At 36.7% G+C, this 11,772-nt stretch overlaps 1 pseudogene across 1 annotated transcript; it reads right to left on the bottom strand.

The window, feature by feature from the left end:
• Nucleotides 1-3,346: 3,346 nt before the first annotated feature.
• On the bottom strand, nt 3,347-5,660 carry LOC143593800 (transcription factor HHO3-like; annotated as a pseudogene). Its single transcript, XR_013146193.1, has 5 exons — nt 5,251-5,660; nt 4,792-5,102; nt 4,449-4,700; nt 3,875-3,951; nt 3,347-3,770 (listed from the first exon to the last, which is right to left on the bottom strand). The product of XR_013146193.1 is annotated as a transcription factor HHO3-like (transcript).
• Between the last annotated feature and the right edge of the window lie 6,112 nt (nt 5,661-11,772).

The raw sequence follows: 11,772 nt of genomic DNA on the forward strand, positions 1-11,772 counted from the left end.
TCATAGATGTGGTGGACCGGTAAACGATCGAATCACGCCCTGGCCGCTCCAACCAGTGTCATCTGGAACATATAACACCATGTGGGTTCCGTCCAGTTGCTGACGGTTGCCCCCGCTATGAATCTGTTCAAGTGATCGTCTGGGTCGGATATACCATCATAAGTGCCGATGTTGGACATCTGTTTGGCACTTCTCGGGGCGATATCTTCCGCAATGTCCCTTGCAAACTTGGACGTTCCCGCATTTGCGGCAGTTGGTCTAAAGGTTTTGGAGAAGTCACGTGGGTTTCCCCCCGCGTTCCTTGGTTTGAAGGTTTTTCCAAAATTCCTTCTTGGTTGGAAGCCCGTTTCCTTACGCTTCCCTTTCACCCAGTAGCGAGGGTTTGCGTCGGTGTCGGATTCCTCCCGATCATCGTCCGAGTACTCGCACTCACTGTTCATGTTGAGCTGTTGTCGAGTGCTTCCGAATTCGTCGGCCTGTTGGAGTGAACGCAAGTGTTCATCCAACTCAGCTTGGAATTCCTTCTGACGTGCTTCGGCCCACGCCTTAACTTGATCGAGTGTTTGGCGAGGGAGCCTCGTCTGTTTCTCCAACTGAGCATCAGTGAACCCCAGTGAAATATTGTTTACTGCACTTGCCCCGGCTTGGGTAACCGGGGTAGTGTTCGTAAAATTTGTGTAACCGCCGGTGTTCCCCCCAGTAGCTGGGGTTGTGGTTACCGGGGTTTCTTGGTCACTTACTGGCCTTGGGACCGGAGTAACGTTAACCATTTTTTCAGAAGTTTTGAAAAAACTGAGAATTAGTTCTAGCTTTTGTCCCACGGATGGCGCCAATGAAGAAACACTAATCGACCCCGGGCAGATTATGGATAATCTGGGGATTAAGTAATGTTTCCCACGAGGGTTAGGTCCAGCAGAGATGGTTATTCTGATGACCTGTAAAACAGACACCGTGAGCTCGTCACTGAGAAGGGGGGGGGTTCCTCCTTGTGACCACCCTCCGGCGTGAGAATCAGACTAGATTGCTCTGAATATGTGTATATAAAGAGAGATTGCTAGAGAAGATAAGATACCAGATGATCATACCGTTCCAAGGTGTTGGGGTATTTATAGCCGAAGGTAGGTTTCCAAGCAGGTACAGCCAGCTGTATAATATTCCTGTTCTACCAACTATGGGCTGCGCACGTGCCATGCTGGTTGGTGGGTAGGCAGCGGCTAATAGTGACAAGGCCGGCTGTGTACTGTTCCCTTTCCACCAACTGCAGGCTATGTGCGTGCCACGACAAGGGTTGGTGAGTAGGCAGCGGCTAATAGTGACAAACAGTACTAGAGCATGCTCCTCCTCGTACTGTTGTCGGTGAGCTGTCACCCTGTGATTGGTTCATGGGCTGCTTTGGTCAGATCTTGTCTATTTTGTCCATACCTTGGCAGGTATAGTACAAAAGATCTTCCAGAAGCATACGGACTGGCTCATTTGGGCGGGAGTATTCCCGCCTTGCTCATTCCTTCAGGTGACACTGAATTAGAGTTAGTGTCTTGTGCGTGTAGCCTTGCTATTAGTGCGGGTAGCCTTCCCTGATGGCTTGTATCCGCAGCTGCGGGAACAGGCGGGGTACTTCACCATTGGGAGGCTTTCCCTGCGGGAACAGCTGGCGTACTGCGCGTAAGGTCTTCATCTCTGAGCATGGTGGGTCCTGCGGAACCAGTTGGTCCTTGCGCAGACGTCCCTCTTCAAGGTGAGTCTTGCGGGTCCAACTGGGCTCTGCTGAGACCTACCTCTTCAAATAACAAGCAAACATATAACATTTGAGCAACCAAAAAGTGACTCGTCACATTATCTACAAGCAATATAGTCCATTCTTTATCCAAATAGTACTAATGGGAATGCCTGTGATGTTCATCATCTTGCCTTTCTCGTTCTAAGTCATAAACATGTGGAAAGTGGAATTCCTGTTTACTTTTGAACGCAAAGTAGGAGGAATCACACTCGTGATGGTACCATCTTATGCATTTCTAGTTTTTATGTGCCTAGCTTTTACTTGTTGTAATCTCATTTTGTTTGTATATATAAGAGATATTTTGAGCAATAACAATGGTTAAAGTTTTATAAACTAACCATATTAATTTGTAACAGTATTATATTCAATTTCTTATAAATATATGCGAAAGTTAACGTACAATGAAATTAGCGTACCAATGGTGAGAATCAAGTAGAGTAATTAATTTATATATACAATTATACACAAATAGAGTAATTGTAATACATCATACAGTAATAGTTCACCAAAGTATTGTTATTTCTTGAAACCAAATCAAGAGCTAAGGTTGCAAGTTGTGTGTGGCAAAACATGCATATTAGTTGATACTACAAAATAGAAGAGCGCCATTAACGATGATATCCGTTGTTGATCTGTCTAGTTATCTACAGAAAAGGGTGTTGGATTTTTGTTAGAGGGTTATCTCATTTGTGACGGATATTACCGAGAATCCATTGATGGTCAAATGCCGTTTTCTTTTATTAATTCGTCGGTAAAGATATATTTAATCATAAGAATAACTGTTGGTAATCACTCGGTGATTACTATTACTTAATTTACACTTTTATTTTGTTTAGTGGTGTAATTATTTCCATAAAAAATCGTTTGGTAATTATCTATGAAAACGAATATTGTTCGTTTTTAAAATGTTTAGTTGGTGATACTCCTTTTTCTATAAATCTTAATTTCAACTATCAACTAACTAATTTAGTTGAAATGAGCATAGTTAAGTGTGTGTTTAACTAGATAAGATTTCATGAATTAAGGATAGTTAAAAAATTGGTTTTTAAAGGAGGAAAAGGAAAGGAAAACTAAGGATAGTTAAAAAATTGGTGTTCTTGAATTTTTTTTTGGATGGAAAGGAAAAGAGTATGAGGAGTTAGAAGTGATTAAATTAATGTATTTTTCCAATAAGTTATCCTCCCAAAAATGGGATGATTACTAAGGATAACTATTTTTTAACATAGTTATCCTTTCCTTTTCTCTAATTTCCTTCTAACTCAAGAACACACCTAATTAAAAAAAATTTCCTTCCCTTTCTTTCCCTTTCTTATCCTTCCCTCTCATTTCCTTGATTAAAAAACTCACGAACAAGGCGTTAAGGTTTTGTAAAAGCAAGAAAACTTGTAAATTAGTGGTTTAAACAAAGGAAATATAAGTCTCAATAAGAGAAACTAAAACCAACATTGTCATGCAACTTACCAAGACTTCATATTACATTTTATCAAATGTAATCTCAAAACACCAAAACTACAAAATAAGAAACAATAACGCACAATAAAATGTAAAAATGATGTATATTTATGGAATCTCATACGTTAAAATTTTTTTACTACAAAAGAAAAGATGATATGAAAACAACCATTAAGAGTAGCCTTGTACACAAGAGTATTTCACAAAAATTTAACATTAATCTATAAAAGACACAATTGGAGGTAACTTGCAGCTAAATAAACCAGAACAAGTCTGGTGACTCGGTGGTGATCAGCACGATTATTGTTTAATTGCATTGTTTCGTTTTGTAGGAAGAAGCCGTTATAGACCGTGGTAGAGAAGCCATTGGAGCATATACTAGCTTTGCATTATTGATCATGTCATTTGCTAGCGGAGATGAAGTGACATTGGTGTAATTCAGTGGCGGCATCCATATTCGGCCAACCAACATTAGCTGGGGAGTGTGTGCGTCGCAGTTGTTGATTGTAGGATTCATCCTTCTTATATGCAAACGATATTTCTGTTTAGAATAAAATATAAAAGAATATGTGAATTCTTCAATCATGCACCAAATGATGCTAAAAATACTAACATATATAATGTAAAATACAATTAAATACAAACCTGTAAATGGCTTTTAATTTCATCAGTTGTTAGCCCATTGACCTTCATTAGCTCCTAAATATGTTTTGGTGTTGCAACTGCAAAGAAAACACATTATCATTAAAACATTCTTTTGCTCTTATATGATTATGGGTATGTGATAAGATTCAGTAAACAATATTAAATTATTACGAAATCAAATAAATTATTTTAACTTTCATATCAATGCTTCATATTTATATATTTCTTGCATAAAAAAATATGTATGTTTATGTACATAAAATTTATTCGTATATTTTAAAATTTTAACAGTTTAATAACTTGTATAGACAATATCACAAATTCACAATAAAACCTACATGCACATATAAACTGACATAATTTTGTTCACATTTTTCTTTAACTTTAGAAATGATAAATAAAACATTATATCTCTATCATTTCTTTTTATGTTAAAACAATTTTGATATTGAAAAGATAAATAATCCATTATACAAGGAACATAACTTTAGGTACCTAATTAAACTTTTCGTTTGTGTAATATAATCAAGTCATGAATTAACAATGTAAAATTAATAATAATATAAAACCATACCATGAGCACCACCAAGTTGTTGAAGAGCATGAAGAAACCGTCGGTGCAATTCTGGAGACCAACACCTCCTTTCTTTCTTATTACACCGTCCTTTATCTTCATCATTACTTCCACCATCGTTGCCATCGCCACCACCACCACTGTCTGTATCCGTCGAAGAACTTATGGCCATTTTATTCTTCTGGAAAGGTTGACAAAACTGTCACACCTATCTTTGTGTTCTTCCATAGTCAACTTCTTTAGAAACAAGTCCTAAAATCAATACAAAAATAATAATAATAATTCCAGTTTTTAAGCCAAAAATAGAGAGTTTTATTTATTTAATGTATAATATAATTATTACCTCTTGATCAATTGTTGGATTTGGGACTTGAATTGAGAGTTGAGTAGATGCAAGCCAATCTTTATTACCTTTGAAATTTGATTTATGAGATAACTCCTCATCAATATCTTCATGTGTAGATGAATTTGATTTATGAGATAACTCATCATCAATATCTTCATGTGTAGATGAAGTTGATTTCAAAGGAATAAATTCTTCCAAAATTAGAAACTCACTCAACGTTTGATCAGATGGCAACTGATCAAACATCGATTAATCATTAACAGACTCAGAGATCGTCTCAGACATTTGTTGCCTACATCTTTCAATAGCTGCAAAAATATATATCAAATTTAAGTCCCAGAAAGTAAGAAATTTGCCGCTCCCAGGAACTAAAAAAATTTGCCGTTCAAAATAGGAAAAAAAAAACGTTATAACATTAATATTAAATAACAGTAACGATAATATTAACACGCTTACCTTGAGAAACAAGTTCAAGACAAAGCGGAAGCTCACGTTCGAATACTTGAATCTTTTTACGTTCTTCATCTAAAGCTCCAATATACTCTTGACATTTCTTCAATTTTTCTCTAAATTTATCACTTGGATTAACTTTGAAAGTAACCATTATTTTCTTTCTCTAAAAAAACCAACCCACACGTACTTTTGTTAGATTAGATTGAATGACAGTTATATGAACATAGAGAGATCCGGTTTGTTCGAGAAAACAAGGATCTAAATTCTAAACTGGAATTGAGGATAAGAATAAACTTGGAATACGAGATATTTATACCTATAATAAATAATAAAATTAATTAGAAAGATAGTTTAGTGGATTATTTTTCTTGGGGAAAAGCTTCGAAAAAATCGGAAGGTGTCGAACTCGAGGCGTCGCGTACAACGGACGTTTTAAAGCATCCACTATATATGTACGATAAATTTAAATAAAATTTTATACTTATTGACAATATATATCTTTATGTAATACTTCAGTTCATGTATTCCTCACTCGTGGTCTAATGATAGCAGGTTTAGGTTCTTCAGTGGAGACTCAAGTTAATCCTACTTAAATCACATTTGGGTAAATATTGACAATAAAGGATTTGAGCTAGACCTTGTGCGCGCAATGTTTCTCAGTTCGAACCTGCGCCCACCCGGGTTTTCGTCCCACCATGTGTTACGCCAAATAGTTATGCTCTTGTGGTGACAAAACGGTTGTCAAGTGGCAGTTGGCGGTATGGTTTCCCGGAAGAATGGCCAAGCCAAACTCTAAAGCCAACGTAGCGTGGACCCGGTTAAAACAACATAGTCTAGCTAGAGTGGGGCATTGAGACTCTCCAAATTTGAAGAATGCGATAGCATAAATACAAAAAAATCGTCGTTCTAAAAGAATTGTAATATTTCATGTTAAATGTTAATATTTGACAGATTAATTGTCGTTACTTTCAATTTGGTCATAAAATAATACAAAATACAAGCTAAGGGACTTTTAGTATTAGTAGTCTTTTTTTTCCTCCAATTAATAGAGCTCACCCATGACTATTTTTATTTTGACAAAAAGAAAAATCATAAAATGGTTATCATATAACATTCTGAAAATGCCATCTTCAACTTAGTAACACCGATTAAGGAATATGCATATCTAATTTAAACCGAACCATGATAAGTTATTAAATTTGATCAGTTATACCGGTTTCGATTAATTAATCAGTTTTGTAGTTTACACAAAGTAACAGATGTCATAAAAATTTGACAGAGAGTAGAAGCAAGAAAATAACACAAGAGAAATTATTCTCGAAGAGTTGAAGAAGAAAACACCTTTATTAAATTTCGGATGCTCATATATTGTTGTCATTGTAAAGGGGACTTCTAAATTTGGTTCGTCAAAATTTTGAAATTACAAAACAATAACGGAAAACTATCGTTAAAAAAACTATAAAGTAATAATGGAAAACTAAAATTAAGACATTAAGAGCTTATAGTGCGTAATTAAGCTAGAAAATACGTAAAATCAAATTTGGGAAGGTTTAAATGCTGTGAGAATTGTGGAAAAGGTCTTTTTTGTTGGAATCGATGGCCTACATGATAAAAATTGGGTCTGATAGTTGGGTAAAACCGCGTAATGTGTTTGCCACATGGTCTAGCTCGTTGAGGCTCTTTTGCATCGACTGGTAATTAATGGGCCCCATAATTTAACTAGTAGCCCAAGTTGTGATTTTTTTAAGTGCGTGTTATTCTTTCCCTCTATCACCCTATCAAGCTTTTGCTAGCTTTTGAATAAGCTCATCATTAGTTATACTATAACTAATGATGAGTTTTCTTTTATGGCATTATATGGTTGGTATATACGTATATATCGTTATTTAAGTTATGTAATAGATTGTGGAAATAAAATATGATAAGGTTATAAACGTCAAATGCACTCAAGAACACTTCTTTGATAAAGGAATTGGTTATCTTGTCGAATAAGATTTATTTAAATGTTGATATGGAATTGTCCAAGTGACCATGAGTTTACTTGCTAAGTTTTACATGAACAGTAAACTCACAAGATTATTTATATAAATCATTTAAAAATACTTATGGCTAGAAACTCGTTGAAAATATCTCGCTCAAATCAACACCTTCATAAAAGGGTCGAGAGCTGAGTTGGTTGGGTTTATAAACAAACTGAGCTCCAGCGATATAGAACTTCCTCGTTGACTCACCTATTTGATATAGAACTTCCTCGTTGACTCACTTTAAGTCGAGGTCAATTTTTTAATTAAACATTAACTTTTTGTTCCAAAGTCTTACGCTCTCTTAACCAACTGAGCTACACGGCGGGGACATTAAACATTAACTTTTATTTAAGTATTAAAATATATATTATATCATATTATAATTTACCCGAGCCGACTCAAGTTTAAATTTCACTTTTTAAGAACATGGGGAAAAAATTCTAAGTGTTGTTTAAGTCCAATAATCGTTTGTACAAAATGTTAGGAAAAATAAACTGGCTGAAGAAAAAAAACTGTTATAATGGGCTAAAAATAATTGGCGTGGCCCATTATCATTAAGATGGATGTCGTGATGGGTTAATTATCCAGTAACTTTGGGCCTATATTCTAAAACCGATTGATGATTGAATGAATAGGGCTAAACTAGGGTCAGTGGGTCACACCATTCGCTGAAAGCCCATATAATTAAGTGACAAGATAGCCCACATATCATCCTTCTAATACTAATTGCGTTGCGTGTTTTACGAGCCGACAAATATATCCCTATTCTACTTTACCCTATTAAGGTATTAATCTTAAACCACTCACTCGCCCAGATTGAACCAAGGACCTCCCTATAAGGCTAAGGGTAATGGGGCTTGGTTGAGCCCCGAGTGAGCAAAGCAAAATCTGACACGTAGGCGTTGATGTGGTACAGGATCAAGCCCCTCAACCAAGCCCCAGAGGGTGTAGTGGTCCAGGTGATCAGGGGCTTGATTGATTTTTTTTTGTTATATACACAAATATAAATTAAAATACTTCATTAAAACATAAATAAAAATGAAAATAAAAAGGAAAATAAAAAGAAAAATAAAAAGGAAAATAAAAAAATACATATAAACAGCGCTTTTATTTTTGTGTTGTCAATTCCTTCCGAATACGTTCTTTTTCTTCCTCCATTAGCGCTTGGTCGTATGGCGGTAGGTGGCTAAAGTCTTTGGCTAGAAAAGCCAAACTCTTGAAACGGTTTATTTTGTGTCGAGCTTCACCAATCGAATGGATGCCACTTGACAATTCCTTAATTTCTTTTTTATAGTCGCCATCAACAACCGTTTTTTTCCCACGATCCCTACCCGGAGGGCGGCTACAACCTTGGTCTTTCAAATGACCTTCGAACAAGTTTAGGTCGAAGTCAATATGATTCTCCGACCCGCTCGAAGAGACGTATGTGCCGGACGCACTAGTTTTTGTACGTTTTGCCCCATCGCCCATGTCCTCCGCACATAGTTCAATCCATTCGAGCACTTTCTTAACACCTCCCACAAGTAGCCATCGTCAAACGTCTTCACCACCCCATACCTCCGCAACACCTCTTGTTTCCATTCATCACAAGTGAATTGGTAAACCGCGAGATCATCGGACCCACTCGGCCGCATTCGGTTAGCATTGCAGTTATGTATGTTGGTAAACAATCCTACATATTTACGAGTATCGGTCCACCGACCCGATATCATATTTTCGGTACGAGCCCTACTCCCCACTTGTTCATAAAAACATTCCCGAACCTTGGTCCAAAAAACTCGAGCTTTTTGAAAGTCGGCTACAAAATAAATAACAAAAAATGTAATAAGTACACATAAAACTTAAAAGAAATATCAAACAATAAAATTCACGAAATAATTTACCCGCATTCCGATCTTGGGATATTTTAATCCAAGCTTTCGCCAACGCAAGCTTCTCTTCTTTAGACCACGGATTAGTCTTCCGCTTCTCCGGTGCCGAGGGACCATCCGCTTCGCCGGTCTTCTTCCCCTTCTTTTCTTGGGATCGTTTTGCCGGCTCCGATTGTGTTTCCGGGACCGAAAAATCAGGTTGTGACATCCCAATGAACTCTTGAAACGAATCGTCGTCCATATAGTTACATTCCTCTGGAAATTGAGTGTCGTTTATGTTGCCCCAACCAGACATGGTTTGTAACTTGATAAATTCTAAATTATTAGAGAGAAATGAAGTGAGAATGGTGTGTTATTGTTATAAAATGGGGTAGTTATTTATAATGTGTTATTTAGTAAAAAAAAACAATTTAAACTAGCAAACGGCTAGTTTTTTGAACCCCAAAAGCCCAACGGTTATTTAGTGTCCCGCGACCATAGTCACGCCGCCCAACCGCGGCCCGGCTCACCGGATCGGTGTAGCGGTGTTCGCGAGCCACATCACCGGCCACCTGGACCGCGCCCCACCCCTCACCCCCACTACCCATAGTCTAAGAAGCATGTGTATGTATCAAGTGGGCTAGCTCTAGATTGACATAAAGAAACACGCAATTTATTGTATATTTTGTAACTTAAAAGTTATTTTCTTAACGATACTATACAATTAATGTTACAAACTAATAAAACATATAATCCAAGTATCTAGCTAGCAAGTCGCCAGCCAAAGGAATAATAAAAAATCTAGCAAATCAAAACTAAACAACAACAATAAACATACCCAATATCCAATGGAATCTCATCACTGACAAAGTTATTGGTAAAATCTATAGAGAGTGAGATGTAGGCATACCATACTTATATCTCATAGTATAGAGATGTTGCTTTCAAAGAGACCAGCTTCAAAATCCATTCTTAGACTTGCAAAGAATACCATAACATAGAAACGGAAAACATAAAGACTAAGAAAAACTCAATACATAGGATTAATCTACATATCAAACAACGGATACATGGTAAAAGAACAATACTAGCAGATAAAATGTCATATAGGAAATAAGATAATAAAAAAGTGACATGCAAAGAGCATAAGCTCCTAAAACCACGCTATGACATAAATGGTACACGCCCCTACAAATCCATGACCTTAATCCTACATCTTCACAAAGAACTATCATCGACTATGTCCTTAGAGCGACACAAATCTAACAAAGCTTTTCTAATCCACTCATCTCATGCCAAGTTGTATCTACCCATGCTACTCCCATCCACAAGAGAGTTTAAGTGGCTCTAATGGGTGCCATCTTACATTAGTCTTTCTTCACATGCCCAAACCATCTAAATCGACACTCTTATCTTATTAGCACACTAGCCAACCAGTAATCTTTTCCAAATAACTTTCTTTCTTATCCAGTACAACTTTGTATGTCCACACATCCACCTTAGCATCATCGTCTTTTCTGGTTCTAGCCTACACGCCCGTGTCTTCTTGATGGCCGATAATTTAGTCCATATAACATAATCGGTCGAACTGTAGCCACAATAGAAGTACTTCATCTAAGAGCGACTAATCCTTAAACATCTGCTTTCTAAAGCCGATCACCACTCCTCTAGCCTTGCATCCAGGCTTTGTTTGCTTTCCGGGACACAATGTTGTCAACGAAAACATACACCACGGCACTTCCTCTTGAATGGACTTAATTTGACAACTCATAGAATTACCACAAACAAAAAACGGGCTTAGTAAACAAAACAAATAGAATGTATAAATAAAGGTGCATAAACCATGACATAGTTAGTCGTTAGTAATCAGTAGGTAATTATCCAAGAATATCGTTGAAACATGGACTTTATTAATCGGTACAGTCCATTGGTTATACTCCCATGGTATATTTACTATCATTCTTGTTATTTCTCTTTACAATCATACTTGTTATTTGGCTCTTGCAGTTCTTAATATATTATGCTTTCATAAATGAATACGTTATCTAGATACATTTATGTATATACTCACTACCATTCTTAAAATCTTGTCAAGAAACACACAAATTAAATCGTGTAGTTCAATAATAAGTTTGCCTTTTTTCATTCTCTTGTGACGTCAATGCTAGACAAATTAATGGGAGTTGGTTTTATTTGTTTAGTCGAAAGGGTGGTAATTAAAGTCCATGGGTGTTGGTAAATTTTAACCTTTTAAATTCATCGTTTATTATAGTGAAGATAAGTTAAGCTCAAAAGACATTACTAAACTATTCTTAATAGTTGTATTTGTTAAAGAGAAATCTGCATTTTGTCTCCCTGGTTTATATCCACATTCGATGGGTTTACCCCTGAAAAAGATTTTGCAAAGTTTGGGCCCCTGTGTTTCTCCGGCGGGTTCCTCTGACTCCTACCATCAGTTGACCCGTTGTTGACGGTTAATGTCGAAGGGTAATATAGTCTTTTACCTATTTACACACCCCCGATTCAATAAACCCCTGAATTAGGGCTTTTTTCCCAAACACCCAAATACAAACCAACCGTTCGAACATTGAACCCCTAATTTTTCCGATCACCATTAAAATCAAACGTCACCTGCACACATCGCAATGTCA

Source organism: Bidens hawaiensis, unplaced genomic scaffold, assembly GCF_021521415.1.
Source record: "Bidens hawaiensis isolate Kalapana, Puna unplaced genomic scaffold, B.hawaiensis_p1.1 tig00042816_1, whole genome shotgun sequence".
Lineage (NCBI taxonomy): Eukaryota > Viridiplantae > Streptophyta > Magnoliopsida > Asterales > Asteraceae > Bidens > Bidens hawaiensis.